Here is a 27,540-nt window from a genome sequence, read left to right on the forward strand (position 1 = left end):
ATCAGTTCTGCTCCCTTTGTCATCTTGTTAAGTTCGCGCCCTTTTTATCTGTATAAATAAGATAGTTTGGGCCTTGCATGGCACTCACATTATCTGGGTGTATTAGCAGAGCGCTTTTGCTAATAAACAGAGTGGTCTGACAAATTGTGAGTCCTGAGGCCTTGGCTACACTCGGGAATTCACAGCGCTGTGAAGCACGAGTGTAGTCGCGCCACCAGCTCTCCGAGGGGAGTAGCTTGCAGCGCTGCGAGCGAGCGTGCAGCGCTGCAGGCTTTGATTACACTGGCGCTTTACAGCGCTGCACTCGCTGCGCTGGGGGGGGCATTTTCACACCCCTGAGCACAGCAAGTTGCAGCGCTGTACAGCACCAGTGTAGCCAAGACCTGAGTCTGACTTTGACAGGTGCATCCGGCTCCATGGACTTGTGCTTGTCCGGCTTTTCTAAATAGCCCTGAACCACTTCTTTCTCCACAGAGGGCTGGTCACCTCCTCCCCATGCTGTGCTGCTCAGTGCAGCAGTCTGGGAGCTGACCTTGTTCATGAAGACAGAGGCAAAAAAAGCATTGAGTACATTAGCTTTTTCCACATCCTCTGTCACTAGGTTGCCTCCCTTCACCTTCCTAACCCCCTGTGCTTTATCTGCAGAGAACCCAGTTGCTGGACTGAAGTGAATTTCACTGTGGGTGACTGACTAAGGGTATGTCTACACTACGAGAGTAGTTCGATTTTAGTTAAATCGAATATGTGCAATCGATATTAGAAAGTCGAACGTGTGTGTCTACACTAAGGACAGTAATTCGACTTTGTCAGTCCACACTACCAGGGAAAGCGTCGACATTGGAAGCAGTGCACTGTGGGCAGCTATCCCACAGTTCCCGCAGTCCCCGCTGCCCATTGGAATTCTGGGTCGAGCCCCCAATGCCTTCTGGGTAAAAAAATGTCTCGAGAGTGCTTTTGGGTAACTGTCGTCATCCGTCAGTCACTACCGCCCTCCCTCCCTCCCTGAAAGCGCCGGCGGGAAATCAGTTCGCGCACTTTTTGATCAGTGACAGCGCGGACGCCACAGCACTACGATCATGGATCCCGCTGCGACCATCGCTGCAGTTGTGGCCGTTCTCAACGCCTCGCACCTTATCATACACCTTTCCCAGAGGCAGATGCAGAGAAATCAGGCGAGGAGGCTACGGCACCGCCGTGAGGGCCTGAAGTCGGAGAGTAGCACAGAGCTGTCAGAAACCACGAGCCCCAGCGCCCAGGACATCACTGTGGCAATGGGGCATGTGGATTTTGTTGAACGGCGATTCTGGGCCCGGGAAACAAGCATGGACTGGTGGGACCGCATAGTGCTTCAGGTCTGGGATGAATCCCAGTGGCTGCGAAACTTTCGCATGCGGAAGGGGACTTTCCTGGAACTTTGTGAGTTGCTGTCCCCTGCCCTGAAGCGCAAGGACACCCGGATGCGAGCAGCCCTGACTGTCCAGAAGCGAGTGGCCATAGCCCTCTGGAAGCTTGCAACGCCGGACAGCTACCGGTCAGTCGCGAACCACTTTGGCGTGGGCAAATCTACCGTGGGGGTTGTTGTCATGCAAGTAGCCAAGGCAATCGTCAAGGTACTGCTGTCAAAGGTAGTGACCCTGGGAAACGCGCAGGCCATCATAGATGGCTTCGCTGCGATGGGATTCCCAAACTGCGGTGGGGCTATAGATGGGACTCACATCCCTATCCTGGGACCGGGCCACCAGGCCAGCCAGTACATCAATAGAAAGGGCTACTTTTCAATGGTGCTGCAAGCACTGGTGGACCATTGGGGACGGTTTACAAACATCTACGTCGGATGGCCGGGCAAGGTTCATGACGCTCGCGTGTTCAGGAACTCTGGTCTGTTTAGACGGCTGCAGGAAGGTATTTACTTCCCGGACCACAAGATAACTGTTGGGGATGTGGAGATGCCTACAGTGATCCTCGGGGACCCAGCCTACCCGCTAATGCCCTGGCTCATGAAGCCCTATACTGGCGCCCTGGACACGGAAAAAGAACTGTTCAACTACCGGCTGAGCAAGTGCAGAATGGTAGTGGAGTGTGCTTTTGGCCGTCTCAAGGGGAGATGGAGAAGCTTACTCACTCGCTGTGATCTCAGCGAAACCAATATCCCCATCGTTATTGCAGCTTGCTGTGTGCTCCACAATCTGTGTGAGAGCAAGGGGGAGACCTTTATGGCGGGGTGGGAGGTTGAGGCAAATAGCCTGGCTGCTGATTACGCCCAGCCAGACAGCCGGGCGATTAGAAGAGCCCAGCGGGACGCGCTGTGCATCCGGGAGGCTTTGAAAGCCAGTTTCAAGGCTGAGCAGGGTACCCAGTGACTTTTAAGTTTGTGGACACAGAAGCTGAACTTGCCCCCGTTTCTTTACCCAGTTGCCGTCGACTATCCTCTCCAATTACATACCCCCTTCACCCCCTTCCCAAAAAATAAAATCTGTTCTGTTTTGTTAATGGACACCGTTGTCTTTATTACTGTTTTCGCGGGAATGTTTTAAAGCTGGGACGCAGACTGTGGCGGGGGGCGGGTTTAGGGTTGTGATGCAAATGATGCTTCTAAACTCCAGGAATGACAGGCTCCGCGGTGGTGGACTGGTTGTTTCAACGGAGCCTGCCAGCCCTCCTGGCCGGGACTGCGTGTATGTGTCGGCTATGTGACTGTCTTGCAGGGGGAGGAGGGTTACAGATCCCCTGCTGCGCGGCTCTGTGATCCAGGGTAAGGACCGCTGCATAAGATCTGTAACTGCCCTCCCCCGCCACCAAGTCACAGAGCAACACCCCCCCCCACCACACAGAACATGAAAACCACCTCCCAGACTGACCAGGATAACTAGTCACTGCACTGTATATGTGCCCTGCTGCTGCACCTGCCCCCTGCTAAAGGTGACTGTCCTGTCCAATTACCAAGCCCCTTCCCCCCCCTTCAGACAGACTCTCCTCCAAAAGAAGAGGATGGAAACAGTAATGAACAGAAACATATTTTTTATTAACAACCGCACATGGAACGGGGGGGTGAAACTTGGACGGGGTCTTGTGTGAGGCGGGTAGGAAAGGACTTTTCAAATTTTGGGGAATGAGAGCCTTCTAGTGGTAGAGCAGTCCGCAGGGGTGGAGTGAAATTTTTCACGGCCCCTTCCACCCCTCCGTGTTTGGACTTTGGGTGAGGGGGGTATGGGACTTGGTGGCGGGGCAGGGCAGTTACAGAGAGACTGCAGCGGGGCTCTCTCCTCCTGCCTCCGGTCCTGCAGAACATCCACAAGGCGGCGGAGCGTGTCCGTTTGCTCCCTCATTAGTCCAAGCAGCGTTTGAGTAGCCTGCCTGTCCTCCTGTCGCCACCTCTCCTCCCGTTCAATGTTTGCCCGGTGCATTTGGGACAAGTTCTCCCTCCACTGTGTCTGCTGGGCTGCCTGTGCTCGGGAGCATCCCATTAGTTCAGCAAACATGTCTTCCCGTGTCCTCTTCTTCCTCCTCCTAATGTGCGCTAGCCTCTGGGCAGATGTGGCTGTGGGAATTGGAAAAAGGGAGTGAATTCCTGAGACAGATCAATGTATCTGTGAACAGAGAACATAGTCTTTCTCTGTGAACAAGACCATGCAGAGCACCTATCACACGCGCACTGAGGACAAGTTCGAATTTTCGGCCCTCGCCTACAGTGCCTGCGGTCTTGCTGTGGCGAGCTGAGGAGCAGGGCAGGACACCGGACTTTGTCTAGATGGCAAACATGGTAAGCCGTAGACTTGTGGCCGCTTAAAACTTTAAGAGTGGCACTGGCCTCCTTTCACATAGAAAGCAATGCGAGTCTCTGCTGGCAGCAATCCTGCAAGCATGAACTCTGGCCCTGTCCCACCCCCTCGCGGCTGTAAACTGCGTGGCTGTAAACCGGCGGTTGCAGTTCTGTAAAGGGACGGGCAAGCAGTCCCAATACTAACTTTCCCCTACCTAATTCACAGCAGGGAGTCATGCCAGACATCACCCTCCTGAAGGTCTTGGAGAGCCAGAAGGAGAAGATGCTCCGGGACAGCCTGCAGAAACCGGGGCCATTTGCTGCAATGCTCTGCAAGGCCATGATCCCCGAGTACCTGCTGGCGTTGTGGCAGGGAAACGTGTCCTACCACGGGGGGCCTAATAAGCTCTCCCTGCCCAGGAACCTGCTCATGAGGCTGGAAAAACACCTGCAGGAGGCGTATGAGGAGTTCTCCCCGGAGGATGTCGCCTCTATCCCCGGTTACATTGACCAGTTTTTGGCCTAGGTGCCCTTGGAGGGACAAATGAGTGCAGCGTTTTGGGCACTATAATCATGAAGCGGACATTGTGAAATTTTTTGAAAATAGTTCGGACTATATATTGAAGCGCCCAAAGACAGACTAATCATGATACACTTTGCACAGATTCCCGTTTTGTTTGACTTTCCTGTTTACATGTTTTGAAGCACTTTACCCACTGTTAATATTTTAAATCTTCCTGTTTTGTTGTAAATAAATGTTTACATGTTTTAAAGCACTTTAGCTATTGTTAATATTTTAAATATGCCAGTTATGTTATAAATAAATGTTTAGATATTTAAAACACTTACTGCTTGATCCTTCCCCTGAATCTGTGTCTGGGATAACGGCTGGGGAGGGTTGGTAGGGGATCTCTGTCAGGGTGATGAAGAGCTCCTGGCTGTCGGGCAAATCAGCGTTGTAAGCGCTGTCTACTGCCTCGTCCTCCTCATCTCCTTCCTCCTCTTCCCCGTCCGCTGAGGAACCGGCCGCGGACAATATCCCATCCTCAGAGTCCACGGTCAGGGGTGGGGTAGTGGTGGCGGCCGCACCTAGGATGGAATGCAGTGCCTCGTAGAAACGGGATGTGTGGGGCTGGGATCCGGAGCGTCCGTTTGCCTCTTTGGTCTTCTGGTAGCCTTGTCTCAGCTCCTTGATTTTCACGCGGCACTGCGTTGCATCCCGGCTGTAGCCTCTCTCTGCCATGGCTTTAGAGATCTTCTCATAGGTCTTTGCATTCCGTCTTTTGGAGCGCAGCTCGGAAAGCACGGACTCATCTCCCCACACAGCGATGAGATCCAAGACTTCCCGATCAGTCCATGCTGGGGCCCTCTTTCTATTAGATTGCACGGCCATCTCTGCTGGAGAGCTCTGCATCGTTGCCACTGCTGCCACTGCTGCTGAGCTCGCCACGGTGTCCAAACAGAAACTGTGCTTCAAACTGCCCAGACAGGAAAAGGAATTCAAATTTTCCCGGGGTGTGGCTGGTCAGAGCATCCGAGCTCGGACTGCTGTCCAGAGCGTCAACAGAGTGGTGCACTGTGGGATAGCTCCCGGAGCTATTAGCGTCGATTTCCATCCACACCTAGCCTAATTCGATATGGCCATTTCGAATTTAGCGCTACTCCTCTCGTTGGGGAGGATTACAGAAATCGATTTAAAGAGAGCTCTATGTCGAACTAAATGGCTTCCTGGTGTGGACGGGTGCAGGGTTAATTCGATATAACGGCGCTAAATTCGACATAAAAGCCTAGTGTAGACCAGGCCTAAGTCACTTAGGGATTGATCCAAACTCTTTGAAATGACTGGGAATATTTCCATTTATTTCACAGGGGAACCAAATCAATTAATTAAGACCTATGCTTAGCTTCTGGCAAACAGGCTAGGAACACCATCGCTGCCCATCCTGGCTAATAGCCATTGATGGATGTATCTTCCACGTACTTATCTAGTTCTTTTCTGAACCCTGTTATAGCCTTGACCTTCACAGCATCCTCTGGCAAAGAGTTCCACACATTGACTGTGTGTTGTGTGAAGAAATACTTCCTTTTGTTTGTTTTAAACCTGTTGCCTAGTAATTTCATTGGGTGACCCCTAGTTCTTGTGTTACCAGAAGGAATAAATAACACTTCCTTATTTACCTTTTCCATGCCAGTCATGATTTTATAGACCTTTATCATATCCCCCCTTAGCTGTCTCTTTTCCAAGCTGAAAAGTCCCAGTCTTATTAATTGCTCCGCATATGGAAGACATTCCATACCCCTAATCATTTTTTTTGCCCAATTTTTGTTGTCCTTTTCTGTACCTTTTCCAATTCCAATAAATCTTTTTTGAGATGGGGTGACCAGATATGCACACAGTGTAGTTACTGGAAAGGATTCCATGGCTGTCTCACTGAAGGAGGTGCGAAGGAGTAGCTAGAGATGTGGGCACAGAACTTCAGTCACGGGTCTTTAGATGTTGCTGTCTATATGGCTAGTATGCTGGATGTCTAGTAAGATGTAGAAGGAGTTGGTGCTTTGCATTGGAGCGGGTCAGGAACCAGAATGTCCTTTTTGTGAGAAATTCCATTTTTATTTTTTGTACTGAATCAGAATGAAAAAAAAAAACAATCCTGCAACACTAAACAAAAATTAATAATTTGGGGTGAATTGAAACGTTTCATTTCAATACAATTGTAGAGTTCTATTCTAATTTTGACTTTTTCATTATATATTATAATCGATAATGTCATGTAAAATACCCTTTGAGACAAAGTTGTTTCAAACTGAAAAGCCAAAGGGAACATTTTAACTTTGTGACCCAAGGTGCCTGGGGCAGCCCACGGTGAAAATGCCACGGTCAGGGCAGGTTGAAAAGGAGAGCAGATTCTTCCATAACTGGTGGATAACACAACACTGAAGTTAGACTCACCAACCAGTCACAAACTGTGCTCCTGATCCCCCACACTGGTTAGCAAGAAGCTGAAAAAAAAAGAAATTACACAGCCCCCTTTATTGCATTCCAGTTTTCTGGCTCCCAATCAGCACCTAGGTCCAGTACAGTGAGAAGTTATTTGAAACTCTGCTCACTATAGAAAATGTTCTTCTGACCCCAAAAGGTCAGTCACATTGCCAGGTCAGTATTAGTTTGGATCTTACCCAAAATACCAGGCTGCCAGCCAATCCTTTAGTGTGTAAAACTAAAGGTTTATTATAAAAGAAAAGGAAAGAACAAGAAGAGAGTTGTTAAATGGTAAAGCAATCAGGTGCATACATAAGACTTCAAAGTCCATATATCAGGTTCTTAGCAGTATCGGTGAGTTTGCTGTCTTGAGAGTCCCTCTGAAACACATCCACAGCTTAGTTAGGTCATTCAGTCCTTTGTTCAGAGCTTCAGTTTGTAGAGAAGTTGCTCCAGAGGTTGGAAGCAGGATTATTGAAGACAAAATGGAGATGATGCAGCTGCATTTTATATTCTTTTTGCCATGTGGCTTGTACTTCCTGTGTCCCAGACAGAAGCTTCAAAGCACATGGAAAAGCCTTAGAGTTCTCTTCCATAGGCATGCCCCTACATGTCTTGCTGACTCATACAGTGTAGCCCCTGGCTTCTTTCAATGGATCCATTGTACAGCTGATGACCCTTGATGGGACATGGAACGGGTAGGCAGTGCGGATACCAATCTGTCTGGGGGTGCCTGTCACCCAGATATGAAGCACAAATTTGAAATACAGATACGTCACACATATTCCTAAGTCACGATACAAAGACGACACAAACATATAAAAGTGACTATCATATTTAGCAAATTGTAACTTTTCCACTGATACCTTACATGGTATATCTGGTAAGATTCATTCCACTTTTATTATATAGGTATCAATAATATCAGAAAGTGTCCCACGTATTCCATACAGCATCACAAACCTTATTGAAATGCTTAATGGAAAAAAATCATCCAAGTGGACACATTCCCATGGAAAGTTTTGATTTAAACAAAATGGCATTTTCTGACAGAAAAATTGTTCCTTTTGAAATTTTTTTGACGAGCTGTAATTTTTACAAGGGAGTGACTAGAGGACAGGGCAGGCTGCAATATTTTGGAGGAGTTAATGTCAATTTGGACTCATCACAAGGTCCCTACCACATTCAGGGTCCATTTTGGTCAATTCATGGTTATAGGATTTTTAAAATAGTCAGTTTCACGGTTTCAGTTGTTTACCTCTGAAATTTTTATGGTGGTGTAATCGTGGGGGTCCCAACCCAAAAGGGGATCATGGGGGCGGGGTGTCACAAGGCTATTGTAGGGGAGTTGTGGGATTGCCACCCTAACTTTTGTGCTGCAGCCTGCAGGGGCTCTGTCTTGAGAGCGGGGTAGCCGGAGAACAGCGGCTGCTGGCCAGGCACCCAGTTCTAAAGCCAGAGCCAGCACCACTGCCAGCGGCAGTGGAGAAGTCAGGGTTGCAGGGTATGGGGGTGGGGTTACCATGTGTCTCGGTGTTCCTGGCAGCCTTCCACCCCGGTTGGGGGTTGACAGGTGGGGCCGTGACCTCTCTGCCCTGGTCAGGGGCTGACAGCCACCCTCACTTCTGCACTGCCTTCAGAGCTGAGCTCCCAGCCAGCAGCCCCAGAGCTTCCTGCAGCTGGGAGAGGTTACCCGAGCTGGGTCTGAGCCGGCTTCGGGAGCGGCTCCTGCAGGGGAATAGAAAGACCCATCACACCCCAGACGGGGCCGGGACTAGCAGCTGGCACCCGGTGCATGGTAGGAGCCCCCAGCTGGGGTGCCCCCAGCCCTGCCCCTCCCCAACAATAGCCAGATTTCATGGGGGAGATCGGATTTCACAGTCCATGACCCATTTTTCACAGTGGTGAATTTGGTAGGGCCCTGTTCATCACTCTTCAATCAAAAATTCTTTTCAATCTACAAAAAGCAAACAGCATGAGACCGCACCCTGACAAGAAACCCCTAATGACTGTGCCAAATTCAATCAGCCCATTTCTGACAAGAAGGAAATAAAACTATATTCCTCTCTGGTCTCTTTCCTGCACTAGAAGCCATGGCTGCTGCGAATCCAGCAAAAACTCTCCAGGATGAAGTGACCTGTCCCATCTGTCTGGAGTATTTTAAAGATCCGGTGTCTCTAGACTGTGATCACAGTTTCTGCCGAGCCTGCATCACCAAGTGCTGGGAGGGATTTGATACAGACGTCTCCTGCCCTGAATGTGGAAAGCTCTTTCCCCAGAGGAACCTCAGGCTGAACAGGCAGCTCAGGAATATTGTGGAAGCAGCCAGAGAACTCAAGTTGCAGACAGGGAGGGAACCAGAACCAGAGAGACTGTGTGAGAAACACAAGGAGCCTCTAAAACTGTTCTGCAAAGAGGATGAAATCCCCATGTGCCTGGTGTGTGACAGATCCAAGGAGCACAGAGATCACACCGTCATTCCTGCAGAGGAAGCTGCTGAAGAATTCAAGGTAGGAAATGACCAACTAATTTTTATAGCCAGAGCCTTGGGAAACTCACCTTCCCCCAATTAACACCATGTTCATTCTGCTCCTGTCCTTGGGGCTGAGGGAGCAGAAGGATGAAGTCAGCGGGTATAATAGGCCAGGGGAGGCTAAGCCTCCTGTGGCGCATCCACTGCCGACCCGCTGCTGGATGCCTGGGCCTTGATGGCCCCACTCAGTATTGGGTTTACCATGGCGCCAGTGGTGCCACGGCGTCAGGCCCAGAGTCAGAAGGGGCCCTGGCTAGCCCGATCCCCCGGCCGGCTGAGCAGTAGCGTAGCTGGGGGAGAGCGGGGGGAGCGGCTGCTCCCCCACTGAGTACAATCCGCACCTTGTAAATTTCCTGGCGCCTTTGTACTCACTTTGGCGGCATTTCGGCAGAGGGACCTTCACTCACTGCGGACCTTCGGCGGCATTTCGACGGAGGGACCTTCAGTGCCGCCGAAGAGTGAAGACACCCGGTGCGAGTGAAGGGCTCTCCGCCAAAGACCCGGAGCGGCGCCCCGTCAGTAAAATCGCCGCAGCGGGTGAGTAAAAGCGCCACAGTGGGTGGCGCCTTTTTTTTTTATTGCTCCCCCTGTTCCCTCCACCTGGCTAAGCCACTGCGGCTGTGCCCACCACGAAAGCTGCCCCGTCCTGCTCCGCCCCCGCCTCTACCCACCCCTGCTCCGCACCAGCCCCCCCACTGGTGTGGAGGTCTCTGGGTGAGGGGGCACTGGGCACAAGGGTGGGGCACTGGGCAGGGGGGCGGTGTGGTGCAGCCCGTTCTCAAGGGGAAGGGGAACACGGGCCGCACAGAGCTGGGCTGGTTTGTAAACAGTGCCGTCCTGCTGGGCTGCGCAGAGCGGGCTGCTCCCTCCGCCCTGTGCCTCATTGCCCCCAGCCTGCCCTTCACTCTAGAGACTGACCATCCCGCCCCCCTGCACCTTGCCCCAGGGGGGCCCACCAATATGTTTGGCGCCAGGCCCACAAAAAGTTAATTCGGCCCTGGATCCACTTGCGCTCCACTTCTTCCCGTCCCTGCTCTGCCCCTTCTCTGAGGCCCCCTCCACCCGCCGCTGCCTGGTGAGTGGCTCCTCTCCTCCACTCCCCCCCGCCCGGAGATCCCCGCCACTCACTGCGTCCCTCCTCTCTTCCACCTCCTCCCTCATGAGGCGTCCCCACTCGCTGCCTTCCTCCTCTCCTCCATCCCCCTCCCTGTGAACTCGCCCCCCCCACTGCTTGCTGCATCCCTCCTCCACCTCCTCCCTTGTGAGGCCCCCCCCACTCGCCACGTCCCTCCTCGACTCCATCCCCCTCCCCTGCAAACTCCACACGTGCACACACCGCTCACCGCATCCAAGTATGTGATGCCAGTTTCCTGTTGGTGTAAATCAATGGAGACACATGGTCAAACAACTTCAAAGAGTCTGAAAATAAACCATTCCCAGTGTCATTAATATGACTCCACTTCCTTAATATCTCTGATATCATAAACCTACTGGATTCTCCAGTCATCAGTAGAGTGTTTGTTTGTGTTGGAAAAGCCACACGCACATACACACACTCCTAAAACTAAAAATAACACCACTCAAATCATTTTCTGTTTCTTCAGGAAAAGATTCAGGCCCATTTGCAGACTCTGAGGGAAGAGAGAGAAAAGCTGCTGGGATGTAAAGTGAGAGCAGAGAAGAGAAGCCAGGAATATCTGGTAGGTGCCCGTCGTTATTAACCTGCATTGTTAACGAGCTGGATGGAGGGGCGTTCTGAATCAGAGCAATAAGGAGAGGCTGGGGCAAGCTTGAGGCCCAATTATGTTTTATCTCAATGAGTTGGGCGTAAAGCAGAAATCCGTTCAGTGGGCAATAATCACAAGTAAATCACAATTCGTTTTTTTTCTGCAGAAATTACCACTTAGGCTTACACCATAAATGAGTGGTTATCAACTTTTTTGCATTTGCAAATTTCGAATGGAGGTGCGGACTCCTTTGGAAATGGATTGTCTGTATGTATAGTTGAATTCTGTTCAATCAGTTTTCAGTCTTTTGTGGATGTCTTAGGGCATGGCTACACTTGCAGATGTAGAGCGCTTTGAGTTAAACCAGCCTTCGTAGAGCGCAGTAGGGAAAGTGCTGCAATCTGTCCACACTGACAGCTGCAAGCGCACTGGTGTGGCCACATTTGTGGCACTTGCAGCGGCCACAGAGAGCAATGCATTGTGGTAGCTATCCCAGCATGCAAGTGGCTGCAGTGTGCTTTTCAAATGGGAGAGGGTGGGGTGGAGTGTGACAGGGAGTGTGTTGTGTGTATGTGGGGGGAGAGAGAGTGGGTTTTTGGGGGGCTGAGAGCATGTCAGTGTGCTGTCTTGTAAGTTCAGGCAGCAGCAGATCCCCCTTTTCCCCCCACCCCGCCTCTCTCTCTCTCACACAGCATTCCACAGTAATGGTTTGCTTTGATATCTGCATTCCTGCAGCGATTCCAAACCAATGAGAAGAGTGGCCACTTGACTTAAGGGGATTATGGGATGTTTCCGGAGGCCGATCAAAGCACAGTAATGCAACGCCTCATTCACACTGACGCCCGGGCGTTTCAATCGAGGCACAGCAAGCATTATGCTTCTCGACGAGGTGGAGTACCAGGAGCTCTCTAGCCACGGAGTCACAGCGCACTAAGTGCCTTGCCAGTGTGGAAGGGTCGTGAGTTAGGGCGCCCGTGGCTGCTTTAATGAGCTCTAACCTGCAAGTGTAGCCAAGCCCTTAGACACTGACTGGGTCTGCGGATCACAGGTTGAAAACCACGGCCATAAACGACTGTAAACTATTATTCTTGTCTACTGCATATTAACTACTGTTACCTTAATTAAACTCACTTCATAGGTGACAATTAACATGAATGAAATAGCAGAATTTTGAATTAGAAAATCCAACCCATTAGAACAAACCCCCACTGTTACATGTTCACTCCTCATTTCACAGTTCTCTGCCTCTGTCAATCCAGAGTTTGGAGGATGTTTAGTTATATCTTGATGAATCCTCTTGTGCAATCTTTGTTTACTGTTCTGAGTTCCAGCTTAAATAAAGCCACGTATTCCTGGGTGTGATGTCTTGGGTTCTATCCCTCCGCTCCCTTCTAGCTTGCAGTCTCTTTGTTCTCTGACAATTTCTCCATTCCTGTCATTCCCCCTTGTATGCCTGAGGGTGCTGTCCAGATATGTTGATTTTCTTGTTTTCACTACAGCTCACATCCTCCTTATTTCTTACATCAGTTTCTCTTTCATTACAGTTTTTCTTTTATTTCAGGTTATTTCCTTCACATGTCACTCTTATGAATGATTGCTTTGTGGCCTTTGGGAATGTGGACTTTTGTCTGCTGCTTCATGATCCTGGGATACTGTGTGGTGTGTGTACGTGTGCACACATCTATACAGAGGGCCTAAAAAATCCTCTCCGTAGAAAAGGGCAACATGATCCTCTTTGGATTCTAAGCTTTCATTTCCATTAATGAATTAATGTCCAGGTTTTGTGGCTGTGATGAATGAAGGGGCGGAGGGAGCTCCCTTTTATGGACACCCAGCAAGCCAGTAGCTATAAAATCCCTCTTAGTAGCTGTTCTCTAATTGCTCTACCTGTAAAGGGTTAAAAAGTCTCACTGCTATGCATAGGTAAAAGGAAGTGAGTGGGCACCTGGACAAAAGAGCCAATGGGAAGGTTAGAACTTTTTCAAATTGAGAAAAGACTCCCCTTTTGCCTGTCTGTTGTTCTCCCGGGGAGAGGCGGACAAGGCAGCAGCTATGCTGTAAGAAGGTTTGGTCAGGTAGGAAAAAATCATCAGTATCATACCTAGAAACTACTCATTTAAAACCCCAGATATGTAAGTAGATCAGGAAATGTCTAGGAAGACGCAATTAGGTTTATCCCCTTTATTTCTTTATGGCTCCTCTGTGCTAACTCTAGGTGTTTTTGTTTTGCTTGTAACCTTTAAGCTGAACCTCAAGAACATTATTTTTGGTGCTTAATTCTTGTAGTTGCTCTTTTAAAAGCTAGCAATAGCCTGAGTTCCCAGACGTATTTTCTTTCTTTTTTTTTTTATTAATAAAATTTACTTTTTTTAAGAACAGAATTGGATTTTGTGTCTTAAGAGGTTTGTGCACATGTTGTTTAATTAGCTGGTGGCAACAGCCGATTTCCTTTTCTTTCTCAGCTCTTCCCCGGAGGGGTGTGTGTGTGAAAGGGCTTGAGGGTACCCCACAGGAAGGAATTCCAAAGTGCGCCTTCCTGGACTCTCATAGGGGTTCTGCACTTGGGTGGTGGCAGCATCTACCCACCCAAGGTCAGTGAAAAGTTGTAACCTTGAAAATAATACAAGCCTGGAGTGGCAAGTAGTAATTTTTAGAGTCCTTGTGGGCCCCCATTCTCTGCACTTGAAGTCCTACATTGGGGACTTAACCTTGACAGTGGCTGTAATAAATTTTTTTCCAATGTGAATTGAATGTATCCAATGCAGAGCTCACTGCCTGAGTGCAGCTTTTTGTGTCATGGTTTCATTTTTTTTTCTCTCCACCTGTCTCTGTCAATGTGGTTCTGAGTAGAGGTCAGCAAATACCAGATCTTTTTCACTGTCTGGCTATTAAAAAAAATTGGGTTGAATCAAAGATTTATTTATTATTTATAAAATGTTAAGCAAATCACAAATTTGTCTTTTTCTTGGTCAAATGAAATGTTTAATTTTGACAAAATCAAAATGTTTTGTTTCAGTTTAGACCATTTAAATATATATATATATATATATATAGTGACAAAGTTCCTCCTCTATCTTGGTGGGTCCTGCACTTATTGGCGGATTTTCTTGCCTCAGAGATTCACCATGTGGGTTGGGGAACAGCCCAGAGAACTTCCCCTCTGGAAGAACCCACAGTCCAGGTCAATTGGGAGGTTTGGGGGGAACCCGGGCCCGCCCTCTACTCCGGGTTCCAGCCCAGGGCCCTGTGGACTGCAGCTGTCTATAGTGCCTCCTGTAACAGCTGCATGACAGCTACAACTCCCTGGGCCACTTCCCCATGGCCTCCTCCAAACACCTTCCTTATTCTCACCACAGGACCTTGTGCTCCTCAGTCCTCCAGCAGCACACCCTCTCACTCTCAGCTCCTTGCGCCTCTTGCTCCCAGCTCCTCACACTCGCACCACAAACTGAAGTGAGCTCCTTTTAAAACCCAGGTGCTCTGATTAGCCTGCCTTAATTGATTCTAGCAGCTTCTTCTTAATTGGCTCCAGGTGTCCTAATTAGCCTGCCTGCGTTAACTGGTTCTAGCAGGTTCCTGATTACTCTAGTGCAGCCCCTTCTCTGGTCACTCAGGGAACAGAAAACTACTCATCCAGTGACCAGTATATTTGCCCTCTACCAGACTCCTGTACCCCACTGGTCTGAGTCTGTCACAATATATATATATATATGTATGTATGTATGTATGTAATATAAAATCCTGGGGGAAAAAATTCATTTATTTCTTTTTTCAACAAAACAACTGGGTGACATTGACAGTAAATCAAGAAACGTTTCAATGTCGACAAATCTGTATTTTCCCAGGAAAAAAAATGTAGTGCAGAAAATGCCACCCAGCTCTAGTGCTGAGTCCTGCCCCCTGCTGCATTGGATCTGCGTCTCCGAGGCCATGGATAACGCACGATCCGAACCATGTCAGACGTGGGAACGTCCCTTTATGAGATTCTGGGGCCAAATGGAGAGGGGTGAGAATATCCTCTCTCCAGAAACCACATGATACTGTTCAGCGTCAGACGCCTTTGAATTTGCAAAGAAATCCTCCCTCCTGCACACTCAGAGCTCTGTGAAAGGACCCCAGGCTCCAGCCATGTCCCTGACCAGCCCTTTCCCTATTTTTGTTTATAGAGAAAGACCCGAACCAAGAGGGAGAAGATTGTATCTGAATTTCAGCAACTGCGGCGGTTCCTGGAGGAACAAGAGTGATTTCTGCTGTCCCAGCTGGAGAAGCTGGACAAGGAGATTGTGAAGATACAGAATAAAAATATCACTAAACTCTCCGAGGAGATTTCCCGTCTCAGTGAGCTGATCAGTGAGATGGAGGGGAAGTGTCAGAAGTCAGCGAGTGAATGCCTGCAGGTGAGACTGAGTTAGAAACATTCTAGATCCCAACACAGGCACAGGACTTCTCCTAAAATAATGGGCATGGGAGTCCAGCAGTCAGAGATCACATTGCAACTCAGTGTGTGCATTGCAGAAATGTGAATGACTATTATTCTTTGAAAAGTTACAGACACTTTGATATAAAAAATGAAAAAGCCCCTGTAGCTCAGTGAACGCATGGCCCTAGGGCCAGAACATGGCCTCTTTTCCCTATACTTGCTAAAACCCTTCTTTGGAATTCAAAGTATGCGTCAGGTGGGACAGAAATTCTTTCTTTCTTTCGCCTCTAGGATGTCAGAAGCACCTTGAGCACGTACGTGGCTCTCTCTCCCTCCCGCTCACATTTCACAATGCTCAGAAACAGCTTGAAGATGATGTTAGCACCGCATCTCCTCAGGCCTCTACAGCCAAATGTGTGGGGGAAGGTCACATGCTGGATACAAATTTCTCTGATCCATGTAAACCTGAGGTTCTCACCCTTTTATAGAAGATTCTGGAATTACCTGTTGAATGGGAAAGATTGACCTGCTTTGCTACTTTGTAGCAGACAGGGCCGGCTTTAGCAAGAGCGGGGCCCGATTCCTGGGGACGGGGCTTGACGCAAGCCCCGCCCCCAGGAATCGGGCCGCGCTCCGGCCGGGGTCGCGGGGCTTGGGTCTGCCCGGAGCCGCTCGGTGGCCGCAGCCGAGCCGTGGGGGCCGGGCCGGAGCCGAGCTGGGCCCGAGCTGCGCCACAGGGGCTGGGCTGGGCTGGAGCCAGGCCAGAGCTGAGCTGAGCCGTGCTGGAGCCGAGCTGAGCCGAGCCGTGGGGGCCGGGCTGGAGCTGAGCTGAGCTGCGGGGACCGGGCCGGGCCGGAGCCGAGCCGCGGGGGCCGGGCTGGGCCGGAGCCGAGCCGCGGGACCTGGGCCAGACCTGAGCCGAGGGGCCGGACCTGAGCCTGAGCCGAGCCGAGGGGGCCGGACCCAAGCCAGACCCGAGCCGAGCTGCGGGGGCCGGACCCGAGATGGACCCGAGACGCGGGAGCCGGGCCGGACCTGAGCCGAGCCGCGGTGGCCGGGCCAGAGCCGAGCCGAGCCGCTGGGGCCGGGCCGGAGCCGCTGGGGCCGGGGGTGCTCAGTCGGGGCTGGGCCGGGCCGGCGCGCTCGGCCGGAACCGGGGTCGGAGTGAGCTGCTCGGCTGGGGCTGGAGTGGGCCACGCCTCGCCTCCACAGAGCCCTTCTCGCACCCCCCGCCACCCCAGCTTACCTGGTGCTGCCTGCCTGCCCGCCCCTGCTTCTTTTCAGACTTCCCATGAACCTCTGATTCACGGGAAGCAGGGGAGCGGGAGGAGCAGGGGGTGGAGGGTTCAGGGGAGGGGAGGAGGGGGAAGTGAGCTGGGGGCGGGGTGGACAGCTGCGGCGCGGGGCCCTCTTAGCGCGGGGCCCAATTCAGCAATCGGCCTAAAGCCAGCCCTGGTAGCAGAGGCAGACCAAGCAGCAGCTACAATGCCGGGTCGCACCCCGGCTGGCAGATAGAATCTCAGTGATCGAGAGACTTTTCCCGTTGGACCATATGAACTGGAACCATAAACTCACCAAATGAGGGTTAATCCATCCTCATCATTGTATCCACTTGTTATACTCCACACCTGAACATAGCTATCATATGAACAACATCCCCTCCTATTTCAGTGTCTGTACTTTGACCCGTTAACCTTTTACCCCCAATCTGGGCTATTGCAGATTATGTATTCCTTACGCCACCTGATCTTAAGCCGAACTTCGCACCCCCTTGATAATCTGTATGCTATTCCCTGATCACCAGAAACTTCTACGCCTAAACTCTGTACCGTACACTTTTTTTTTTAAACATCATCTTAATAAAATGTTTATATTCTAGTGATGTCACGTCCCTGGGGGACTGGCTGCCTCAGGATTGTGAGGATGGAATATGAGCCTGTCACTGCTGGGGCCCTGGTCAACATTCAGCCCAGGGTAGCTGTGGACAAGAGTCATTCCCACCTGAGGACTGTTTGGAGACCTATGTGGAATGAGCTGGGGACGGGGGAGTTGGTGTCTCAGTCTAGTTCCTAGTGGACAGATTTCTACAACACTTAACATGGGAACCTCCTGTCCATCAGAGCACGGAGACCAAGGAGTGAATTGGCCATGGACATTCAATTCCCCTTTTATCCCCAGAGCTGGTCTCTCCAGGCCAGAGCTGAAGAATATTACTGGGTCCTTTGAGGGGAAGGTTGCATGGACATGGGCTGTGTTGCATATGCTCTGAGGCTGGGAGAAGCATAGGAATTCTAATTCCAGGCCCATTAGAGCAGCAGCTCACTAGCCAAAACTTATAATGAGTCACTAAGTGAAAGATAACCATGTGACATTATTTCTGTCTAGATGTGTGAAGGGGAATTTCTAGCAGCCAAGGGAGATTTCTCCTGAACTGGAAAAGAGGCTCAGTGGTTTCTCCCAGAAAACTCTTGCTTTAATGGAGACTCTGAGGAAGTTCAAAGGTACCTAGAAGGGATCTAATATGGTAGCTAGTCGGGATCTAGGAGGGGAAATTGGGATGAGTCTCTGAAACTGTCGGAGGAGAGTGGCTCTAGTCAATTGGTTCATAATTATATTATGCATCTTTTTAATTGTTGGGTGAGAATGCCACACACTTGGAGTCCAAGACACTCAGGTTGATTAATTCAAACCTTTATTCCTACCAAAAGCCTGCCTTGACATGACAATTAGTATTAAAGTAAGAAATGACAGACATACTGAAAGAAGTACTGCCCAGTTTCCTTCTCCTGAGGGATAGGCGTATCACGGGGGATTTCTCCCGTGATGCTCCCACTCCCCCTTACACTGTCTGACATATTATAAACATCCAAATTATATATTTATTAGTTCTTTCCCAATCACCTTTGAGTGCTATGAATATTAAGTATCTTCTATAACTCATACACTACACATACATGAACTTTTTAAGTGGCAGGGGTTTTGCTGTACAAGATATTTTCATGTTATTCTCTTTTCTGATTGGTTTATTACCACTGATTATACATAGGTCACTTTGACTTTTCTCCACATAGGGGTTTTTGAACTTTGCTAACTGCTCCTTGGCAGTACGTTTGGGATGTCTGTTGACTTAAAGCAAAGTGTGTGATGAAAATATCTCTTTGTCCCACATAGTGACTTCGGAACAGATCACTTAAGGCAACATTTCCTTTATGTCAAGCAAGCTGCAAACCAGGCCAAAGCCAAGTCAGTCGTTATAAACAAACACACAATCTGGGTCTGTCTGAACTGCTGCATAAGAAATGACCCTTGTACCCATTCTCGATATTGAACATAATAAATATTAGAAATGTGACAAATGGAGCAGATGGAGCAGGGGCCCAGGCATCAAGAGGTCTCATATTAATTCACGACTTACCAAAGGTCACAACATTCAGGCCCAGACTGAGCAAAATGGCCTAATTTGGGGCACCTGAGTTTCTCTCCCAACTAGAGAGCTTCAGGGCAGGTGCTCCAGAGCTATGCAGCCTCCACAGCTGCAGGTGGAGTCAGTGGAGCAGCAGGTGCCCAACCCCTCTGAGAACCAGGACTATAAATTAAAAGCTGCTTATTAAATCTGGACCCAGCCCGTCAATGAGCTCTGCTCCCTTACAGCAGCTAGTCTGGGCTGTAGGAAAGGAGAAAGCCCCTCCCCCATGGTGAGGGATCCCTCCAGCCTCTGGTGCCTCCTCCCCAGCAGCTGCAGGCACAAGGCGTGTTCCTGAGAGGGCTGGGAATGCGGTGGAAGTGGGAGGGGGTGAGGTGGGCAGTGTTAAGCTGGGCCTCTGATACTCTGCACACTGGGCAAGACACCTGGAGGCCGTTGTCATAGGGATGTAACTCTGGCTGGCTTTAGAACTTCCTCAGCCTGTGCCAAGGTCTGCACCAGCCCCTGCAGCCACGGAACAGCAGAGTCACCCCTCACCTGCTGGTACAGGGGTGAATCTGTCCCATTGTGTCAACCTTCCCCCACCTCAATTTCCACATTTATAAAAGGGTTTTACTATTATTCCTATTTCTGTCTATGGAGGATGAGGCCCAGTCGTGCTGCTCTCTGTAGAGAAGCTGAGTAAACAGACCCCACAGCTCACAAATAGAGCCAGGACTTCGCAAACTCTCAAAATCCCGTTAGTGTCAAAGGGACAAAAGTGGGTAAAGTTACTTTCATGCCAAAGTCTTTGCATGATCTGGGTCTAGATTATGACAAAAGGCATTAATGAATGAGAGAAACCAACTGAGGTCTGAAGGGTGGGAGGGGATGATGAGGGAAAAGCAAATCTGTTTTATAGATTGTGTGTCCTGGGATAGTTGTGAGGCTGCAAGGATGTTGGTTCCATTGCTGAGAGATGCCTGAAGGAGAGAGGAAAGAGAAGGTTTCAGATTAGTTTATATTAAATACCTGAGTGTGTCTCTGTGCCTCTGTGTCTGTTTCTCTGACATGATGAAAACACAGTTTTAAGAGGTCAAAGTGGGAATGCTGCTATAAATATGAAAGTCTGAAATCTCATCTCTTTTCTACTTTCCCCCTCTAGACACTCTGCAGTCTGCACTGGAAACAAAAAGAGGGGAACCCGTAGGAGCACACAGACAGGGTGAGATTCCAGAGAAAATACCTTCCTGAGATAGTAGCTAAAGTTACCAACTAAACTGATAGAGTCCATGACCTACAGAGCCCTAAAAATAAACACATTGAATAGTGAGGAGATCCCAAGCTGAAGTCACAGAAAAAATCCTGACACCGGCATTGGTGCTGAGTTCATGCCCATGCTGATGAACAAAAACACTCTCCCTGAACAGCATCCAAACACTCTTAACTCTGACCCTGGGGATTTTCATAGACGTCGACAGGACTTTTAATATTGAGAGGAATGAGTAGAGAGCTCTCTCCCCTGAGGCCTGACACATCCCTCTCCTTTATCCTGGCTGAGGGGGTTTCCCCCATAGGCACCGACTCCGTGGTTGCTCGGGGGCTGGAGCAACCACAGGAAAAAAGGAGTTGGTGCTCAGCACCCACTGGCAGCCGCTCCTCCACCTCTTCTCCAGTGCCTCCCACTCGCCTGTGGCCCTGCCAATCAGCTTCTCCCTCTCCCTCCCAGCGCCTCTCACCCGCTGCAATCAGCTGTTCAGCAGCATGCAGGAGGCGCTGGTGGGAGGGGATGGAGCGAGGGCAGGGCACGCTGAGGGGAGGACTCATAATGGGATAAGACGGGGCGGAGCAGGGATGGGAAGAGGTGGGGCAGGGGTACATGGGCAGGAAGAGGCAGGGTGGGGTGAGGCCTCGGGGGAAGGGGTGGAACTGGGGAGGGGAGGGGTCTTGGGCACAGCGGAGGGTCAAGCATACCCCAACCCCTCACTCACCTCCTGTGCTCCAATCCCTGCACCCTCTTCACTCCTACCACCTGCACATCCCTCCTGTGCCCCTAACTCCTGCACTGTGCCCCCTTTGCCCCTCACCCCTGCATCCCCCTCCTGCACCCATGTGGGGAAACTGACCTGGATGCAGGGATGTAGCAGCTGGCATTGCTGCTCACTCCCCCACTGGACTGCTGCTCCTCTGCCCCATGCACCCCTAGGGGGCTGTGAGGGGAGGAGCAAGGAGCCACGTCAGGGCTCCCTGCATCCAGGTCACTTTCCCCACGTGGGCTAAGTAAGGAGAGGGCAGGAGAGCAGCAGCTCCTGATGCCTCACAGAACAGGAGCTGCTGCTCTCCTGCGTGTGTGTTGGGGGAACTGTGTGAGGGAGACTGTGTGTGTGTGCCTGAGTGAGTGTGTGAGTGCACTGTCTCTTTAAGAAAGCACTCAGGGTCATGTGCCTGAAGGCTTTTTCAGACACAAGCAGCTGCCAGCAGCTCTGGACCCAGAGAGGCAGCAGCACAGACAGATTTCCCTCTGTCCCGTCACCCCAGCTTAGTGGAGACCAGGTACATGGGTGGGGGGCAGGAGACCACCCCAACATCAGCCCCCCTTCCCCGCACAGGAGAAAGGAGGATGCTCCAAGTCCAGAGTGGCCAGAGGCTCCAGGAGGAAGGGTGGGGGACAGGACTAGGAGCAGCAGCAACTGCACACAGCAGTGGAGCAGGGGGGAGGAATCACCTGGCTTGGCTGGTCATCCAACTTCCCCTAGCTGGTCCCTCACTCGCCTCCAGACACTGCTGCTCACCTGCCTGCCTGCCACCTCTGCCAGCCCAGCTGGCTCTCGGCAGGTCAGGTGTCACTCAGGCAAACCCTGCGCATGGCGGTGCCCTCTTTGGCCGGCCACCCTGTGCCATGGCCCATACACCCACCCCAAAGGCTGGCCCTGTCCTTGAGCCCCAGCACACGTCTCCACCACTTGAACTTCAGGAGGAATTGCCATTATTTCTGAGGCCAATCACTGCAGGGGGACTTGACACACATGGTGCCAGCAGGTACAGAAATGCTTACTAGACAGATTAGAATATTAGTGATCAGAGCTCTAGGGTTCCCTTCCTGGCTCCATTGTGCAGTGGTGGGTAATGAGGTAATCGGACTCTATCTATTTTATGTATTCATCCCAAAAGGCAGTAGAAATGCGTGGCTAGTGCCTGGGCTTTCCACATTGGAGACCTGGGTTCTCTTCCCAGTTCCACCTGAAGTGACCTCGTGCAGCCAATGCTCCAGGTCAGTCTGATTGACAGGGCGGGCAGGTAATGAGGGAGTCAGGAGGCCAGTGGGTCCCGTCCTCTGTGTGAGCTGGAACTGCCTAGCCCGGAGTGGGGCCAAGCTAAGGAGAGAGCAGGGGCCCGAGCTGAGCTGGGGAGCAGAGCCGTGCCAGCCAGAGAAGCAGCCCAGGGAGCAGGTCAGTGCTGGGAGAAGAGCTGCAGCAACCGGGGCCAGAGGAGCAACTCAGGGAGCTGGGGCAGAGCAGCAGGAGTGCTGGGGCTGGAGTTGGAGCTTGAGGTGGGGCAGTCTGGAGCTGGGTGCGGTGAGCAGCTGGGGAGAGGGAGCGAGGGGGGGTGGACCCTGGGCACAGGGTCCAGCGCAGGGAGATGCCCCCAGCCAAGAGGCCTGGCAGGCCAGACTTGGAGTGATCATAACCCCAAGGGGGGGGCGACACTGGGAAGAAGGGTCCTGCCACCTAGAGTCTGAAGGTATGAGGCTCCCGCCAGTGCAAGTGTCCGACCTGCAGCATCCCTGAAGCACAGCTGGGGCCTGGGCAGGAGGCCTGGGACATGTCAGGCACAGACTGTGAACTTCCCTTACATTCCAGAGACGGTTGTTTGTAATGTCCCTGTGCCACAGAGCAGGGTGATGTGTTTTCCTTTCATCTTTCCTGTTTTTTCCTTATTTTTTTAATTTGGTTGCTCTTTAATAAATTGTGTTAGCTTGAGCTATATGTAATGATATAGGAGAGTGGATGGGGGGTCCTAAAGGTCAGACAGGCCTTTGGGTAAAGGAAATGGGAAGCAGTGAAGTCAAGAGGAGAACTCCCATGCACACAGGTAAGCACCTTCCGAACTGTTTGCAGGATCCTTATCCTCAAAACAAAGCTCCCAAAGAAGGATGAGATTTTCAAAAGCACCTGTGGGAGTGAGGCACACAAGTCCCATTGACTTTGAATGGGATCTGTGCACAAAACACCCTTTAGTGCTTTTGAAAATACCGCCCCCAAATAATTAATCACAGAGCAAAAAGCGCATAGTTTGGAGTGAAGATTGTGGCTACATGTCTTGCTTATGTTTACTTTACATGAGTTAAGGAAGAAATCAAGGAGATTCCAGCTGAATTGTGTGTCCAGATCCCTTGTCTTGGAGGCTTTGAAAAATCTCAGATTGACAAACTGTTAGTGGATCATCACTTAGAACATGCTAGCCCCATGGCGAGCTAGGAAAGGAGAGGAGAGTGTTTGGCACAGGTAGATAATCTATGGAAGGGCTCATGTGATGTCCCTGTGATTGACTGCTTGAAAATTTTGTGGATTTTGATGGAAAATTGGGGTTTGGATTAAACTAATATTTTAACAAAATTCTCGCTGTTTTTATTTTTTTTAAATAAAAATGCTTCTAAATAAAAAAAAATTTAAAATGGGTATGCAAATACAGTGTCCCAGGGGAGATGTAGTATGGTTGCTTCATGTCCCCATTCTACTGTATGGGCTAGGCAGGGCTGGTGCAACCACTAGGCGAACTAGGTGGTCGCCTAGGGGCCCAGTGGTTGGGGGCATCGGAGATTTTTCCTCCCTCCCCCGCTTCCCCTCACACAGAGTGCAGCAACGCTGATTGGGCACCTGGGCCTGATTTAGCTGCTCCCATTGGCCTCCAGCAGGCAGAGTCCCTCCCCCCCCTCCCCTTGCCTCAGCGTCGCATCACCAGCACGCTGCGGGGGAGGGGCTGTGGGCTCCGCAGCCTGTTTGTTTTGGTTCCACGTGGAGCCAGCGGCTGGAGTGGCACGGTGGTAAGGGGAGTCCGGGGGGCTGTCGGGTCAGGGGGGAGGGTTGGCTGGGTCGGGAGTTCTGGGAGGGCCTGTTAGGGGGCGGGAGTGTGGAGAGGGATTGGCGCAGTCAGGGGACACGGAGCAGGGGGAGGGTTGGATGGATCAGGGGGTCGGGGGGGCTGTCAGGGGGTGGGGGGAGGGTTGGATGGATTGGGAGGTCTGGGGGGGCTGTCGGGGTGGGATGGGTCGGGAGTTTGGGGCGGGCTGTCAGGGGGCAGGGGTGTGGAAAAGGATCTGAGCAGTCAGGGGACAGGGAGCAGGGGGAGGGTTGGATTGGGAGGGGGTCTGGGGGGGATCTCACGGGGGGAGGGTTGGATGGAGCGTGGGAGTCCCGGGGGTCTGTCTGGGGGCGGGGTGTGGATAAGGGTTGGGGCAGCCAGGGGACAGGTAGGGGGTAGGGTCCCAGGGGGGCAGATAGGGTGGTAGGGTCTCAGGGGGGGGGCAGTCAGGGGACAAGGAGCAGGGAGGCATAGGTAGGGGGTGGGGTCCTGGGGGGTTGGTAAGGGCAGGGGTCCCAGGAGGGGGTAGCCAGGGGACAAGGAGCGGGGGAGGGGTTGGGCGTTCTGAGGGGGGTGGGAAGTGGGAGGGAGTGGATGTGGGTGGGGCTCTCCCCCCCCATCCTCTTTTTTGATTGTTGAAATATGGTAACCCTAAAAAAGCGGTGTCCTGGCTCGGCAGGGAGGAGCCGCTTTCCGGAGGCACCGGAGAGCGAGAGCGTCGGCTTGCGGGGGTGGTAAGCCCCAGCCATGGAGGAGCCGGTGCGGCACAGGGGGGCAGCAGCCCTGCAAAGGCGGCGGCACCGCTAGCGGGGAGCAGCTGCGTCTCCTGCCCAGGCTGCGGCCCGGTGCGCCCCCACCCCGGGGGTTCCTGCAGGCTATAGCAGTTGCATGTGGTCGGCGGCCCCCGTCCGCCCCCCAGCTCCCCCCTCGCCGTGCTCGGGCTCTGCGGCTCCCAGACATGTGAGCTACTAGGGCGCCGGGCCCTGAGCCTACTCTGGGAGGGGCAGCATGCGACAGTGGTGGCTCACACTCCCGGGAGCCGCAGAGCCCGAGCGTGGCAGGGGGGAGCCGGGAGGTGCACAGGGGCTGCCGCCCACATGCATCCACTGCAGAAGCCCCCGGGGGGGGCACCAGGTGGGTTGCAGCCCGGGCAGGCGCACCCCCCGGCTTACCCCTCACCGCGCTCGGGTTCTGCGGCTCCCGGGCGTGTGAGCCGCCACTGCCCCTCACGGAGCAGGCTCAGGGCCCTGTGCCCCGCCGGCAGCTCACGTGCCCGGGAGCTGCAGAGCCCGAGCATGGCAAGGGGACAGCCGGGGGGCGCATGGGGGCCGGCATCCGCTGCAGCTTGTAGGAGCCCCCGGGGGGGGGGGTGCCCGGCCGCAACCTGGGCAGGAAGGGCGGGGAGGTGCGGCTGCTCCCCGCTAGCCGCGCCACCGCTTTTGCAGGGCTGCTGCCCGCCTGCGCCGCACCGGCTCCTCCATGGCTGGGACTCGCAGTTGCCGAAAGCCGATGCTCTGGCTCTCTGGTGCCTCCAGAAGGCGGCTCCTCCCTGCCGAACTGCTGCAGTGGCCCAAGCCCGGCAAAGCCAGTGAGTGGACTTGGGACGGGGACCGGTGGGGTGGGGAGGGCTCGTGGGGGGGCTGTGCACCCTCCAGGGGAGTTCAGGGGACGGGGAGGGGGGAACCTGGTCTGGGGACTGATGTGGGGGGTGGGGCGGCGCAAGGTGGAAGTTTTGCCTAGGGCGCAAAATATCCTTGCACCGGCCCTGGGGCTAGGTTCCCCATGGGACTCCCATGATGCAATGCCTCACCAAGAGAAGAGACCCTGCTGCATCATGGGAGATATATTCTTATCAGGGACCCCGGTCTGCATAGGAGAATGGAAGCATGAGTAAACGGAGTGACAAGTCCTGTCAGGTACCACAGTGATGTTTCCAAATTGAAATATTTTGGGTTTTAGCCAAAATATTTCAGTATTCAATTTTTCACTGAGCATTGGAATTTTCCAAGGGGTGGCGGTGAGAGGAAAGGGGTACATGTTCTGATCCTCTCTACTTCTCCAAAGTGATTTTCATGAGAAATGCATATGCTGATTTGATTCTTGAAGAAATGTATAGTGAGCAGTGTAGTTACTGGAAAAGGTTCCATGGCTGTCTCACTGAAGGAGGTGTGAAGAAGTAGCTAGAAATGTGGGCACAGAAGTTCAGACTTCAGTCACAGGTATTTTGGTATTGCTGTCTATGTGGCTAGTGTGCTGGATGTGTCTAGTAACATGTAGAAGGAATTGGTGCTTTGCATTGGAGCGGGTCGGGAACCAGAATGTCCTTTTTGTGAGAAATTCCATTTTTATTTTTTATATAGAATTGGAGTGGGAAAAAACCTTCCAGCAACACTAAATAGAAATTAATAATTTGGGGTGAATTGAAATGTTTCATTTCAATAAAATTGTACAGTTCTAGTCTGATTTTGACTTTTTCATTTTATATTATAATTGATAACGTAATGCAAAATAAAATTTCAAACAAAATTGTTTCATACTGAAAATCCAGATGGGAACATTTTAACCTTATTGAAATGCTTCATTGTAAAAAAAAATCTTCCAAGTGGACACATTCCCATGGAAAGTTTTGATTTGAACAAAATGGCATTTTCTGACAGAAAAATTGTTGGATTAGAATTTTTTTTGACCAGCTCTAATTTTTACAAGCGAGTGACTAAAGGACAGGGTATGTTGCAGGGCAGTGGGGCATCTGCAACATTTTGGAGGAGTTAGTGTCAATTTGTACCCATCAGACTTCATTCAAAGGCTCATTACAGTCCACAAAAGACAAATAGCATGAGACCGCACCGAGAAAGCCTAACGACTATGTCAAGTTCAGTCAGCCCATTTTGAGAAGGAAGTGAAATTAAACTCCTCTCTGGTCTCTTTCCTGCACTAGAAGCCATGGCTGCTGCAAATCCAGCAAAAACTCTCCAGGATGAAGTGACCTGTCCCATCTGTCTGGAGTATTTTAAAGATCCGGTGTCTCTAGGCTGTGATCACAGTTTCTGCCGAGCCTGCATCACCCGGTGCTGGGGGAGATTCGCTACAGACATTTCCTGCCCTCAGTGCAGAGAGATCTTTCCCCAGAGGAACCTCAGGCCAAACAGGCAGCTCAGGAATATTGTGGAAGCAGCCAGAGAACTCAGGTTGCAGACAGTGAAGGAACCAGAGAGACTGTGTGAGAAACACAAGGAGCCTCTAAAACTGTTTTGCAAAGAGGATGAAATCCCCATCTGCCTGGTGTGTGACAAATCCAAGCAGCACAGAGATCACACCGTGATTCCTGCAGAGGAAGCTGCGGAAGAATTCAAGGTAGGAAGTGACCAACTGTTATTTTTATAGCTAGCAAGAGGCTTGGGAAACTCACCTTCTACCAGCATTAGAGTTTCCCTGAGCTCCAGAGAGCCACTCAGTGAGCCTCCACTGGAGAGGAATGAGGGATTTCAGGCCTAAATAGGTTTCCCAGCAACTGGGAATCCTCCAAAGGCTCATGCAGGTGAAGTGTGGACCTCGATAAACATCCTGTGCGCCTCAGTCCCTCAGGCTAACACGTTGGTATGTGGGGGAGTGCTCCTACTCCCACTGGGACCAAG

General features: G+C 51.6%; 1 pseudogene; it reads left to right on the top strand.

Moving 5' to 3' along the window:
- Nucleotides 1–8,833: 8,833 nt before the first annotated feature.
- Nucleotides 8,834–27,540, top strand: part of LOC112110112 — a 39,911-nt pseudogene continuing 21,204 nt past the window's right edge.

The sequence above is a fragment of the Terrapene carolina genome, unplaced genomic scaffold (assembly GCF_002925995.2).
Source record: "Terrapene carolina triunguis isolate 2854851 unplaced genomic scaffold, T_m_triunguis-2.0 Scaffold344, whole genome shotgun sequence".
Lineage (NCBI taxonomy): Eukaryota > Metazoa > Chordata > Testudines > Emydidae > Terrapene > Terrapene triunguis.